Below are 2,145 nucleotides of genomic sequence, written 5' to 3'. Positions count from 1 at the left end.
TTTGAAAAAAAATGTTCATTAGATTAGAGCATACCTTTGAGTTATGGGTCAATCTTCTCACTACACACTGTCTATTTTATATATATATATACTCCAAAAAGACACTGTCCCAACATCCAGTTCACTCTTTCTCCATTTTTCCCCTGTAGTAACATTTTGTAAAATTGTACTATGGTGTCGTATATTCTACTGTTATATTAACTACTATGGTATAATTTTGTAAAATTCTATTATGAAAGCATAGATATTATACTATGATATCATCTACTGTGATATAATTCTATAAAAATTCTACTATGATAGCACAGTGACCTTGACAGAACTCATTCACTGAGATTTCTGAGTTGATTTATAGTTAACTGAACATGTTAATCTAGACATTGTCATCATATTAAGTCCAAGTATCACCCCTATGATCCTGTTACTGATTAATGCCATCATCTGAAGGACCTCTGTGGTCTGTCCTCATTATCATGACACTTACCACCCCTGCACTATACATTTGCAGCTCTTGGCAAACATTAGTCTCTTCTTTGTTTCTAAAACTAGGGTTGTTTCCAGTTGGGTTTCTTACAAATACTACCTACATTTAAAAATAAAAAACTATTTTTATTAATTCACAGACACTTAAGTAGTTGATAAAGATGAATTATTTTTGAAGCTTTTGAATTTTTGAAACCTATCAGTTGATGGTTATTTTCAATTTAGAGGCAACATATCCGAAGGAAAAGTGTGCAGCTTTGGAGTTTGAAATACATTTTTTTTTAAAAGAAGCAATACTCAGTTATTTCCTTCCTCCATGGCTTGAGACTATTTATTTAATACACACATACACACACACACACACACACACACACACACACACACACACACACACACCAGGAAAAAAAACAGTACTTTGGGGGTTTTGAAATCACAGTCCTTTCCTGGCTCCAACTGAGGAGTGGAAAGGAATTTAAGATAGTGAAAAGTCGGAATTCTAGATGTTTAAATGAAGCCTTAAATACTCGCAAATATTTGCAAAAGGGAAGGGAGGACAAAAATGGCTTATAATTAGTTTAATAAGCTTTCCAAAGAAGTCTAGGAGAGAACTGGAAAAACGTCTTTTAACTAAGTCAACCAAGTCCTTTTCTCGTCTCCCACTCCTCCCACCAGCATGGAGGTGCTTAATGAGTTCAGCACCTCTTCTTTTCCACAATCTTGGGATAACAAGATATAGTCTTCCTTCATCCATTATTATTATTATTTTAATCCCAAATTAGTGGAAGCCAGATGAATGACCTTTCACTAGGATGAAAAGAGTTCTTTCCCCCTATGTGGAAAAATTTCATAATTTTTTGTTTCTAAGCCTCCATCTTTATTTCAGCCCCAGGATTAATGGCAGCTCAAAGCTAGCTCTTTCTGTCTTTTCTTAATTCTATAAGCTCTCAAAGATCTGGGCATGGCTGTACAACTCTGACAGATTCCGGTCATTTGCTCCTAGACAAGAAGATGAATTTTTTTGATATATTCTCTCCCTCTCTCTCCTTCTTGCTCCTCTCCCTTCTTCTCTCCCACTTTGTATCCCTACCACCCCCTCCCTCCCTCCTCCGTCTCTCTGTGTGCAGTCACTCATGTATGTGTGTCCACATTTGTACATATGTGATGGTCCCATCTCTAGTTTCTTGTTGTTGTTGCTCATATCTATATGAATATCTCAGAAGCCTTTACCAAGTATTTGGTACATATTAACTTGGTTGCTCATCCTATGTTTCACAGTATAGGAAGTGTAGATGTGTACAATCCTGAGCTTCTGTCCTCACGGGGATTTGAAGTTTCATGGAATTAATGTTTATGTATACAGAAAATACTGGAAATAACTGTTTTATGTTTTGGAAGGTGCTGGCATGCTGCTTTTATTGATTCCCCACTATATTTTGCACAATGTTTTCTGACCCATGAGTTCTGGGTAATCTTAGTTCTTGATTTCTCACTTTGCCTTATGTTTATAACTTTGCCCATTCTGGTCTGGTCCTCAGAACTATTTCCCTGAAGCTGCCTTTACCTTGGTTATGTTCTATGTTAGGATGTAGACAATAATATGCAGTTGTGTTAAACATTTTGACTTTGTGACACAATGCTGTCATCTACAACTTTGATGCTCAA

The sequence above is a fragment of the Mus caroli genome, chromosome X, assembly GCF_900094665.2.
Source record: "Mus caroli chromosome X, CAROLI_EIJ_v1.1, whole genome shotgun sequence".
Classification (NCBI taxonomy): domain Eukaryota; kingdom Metazoa; phylum Chordata; class Mammalia; order Rodentia; family Muridae; genus Mus; species Mus caroli.
The sequence above is the reverse complement of the archived record's forward strand: the minus strand, read 5'-3'. Positions refer to the sequence as shown.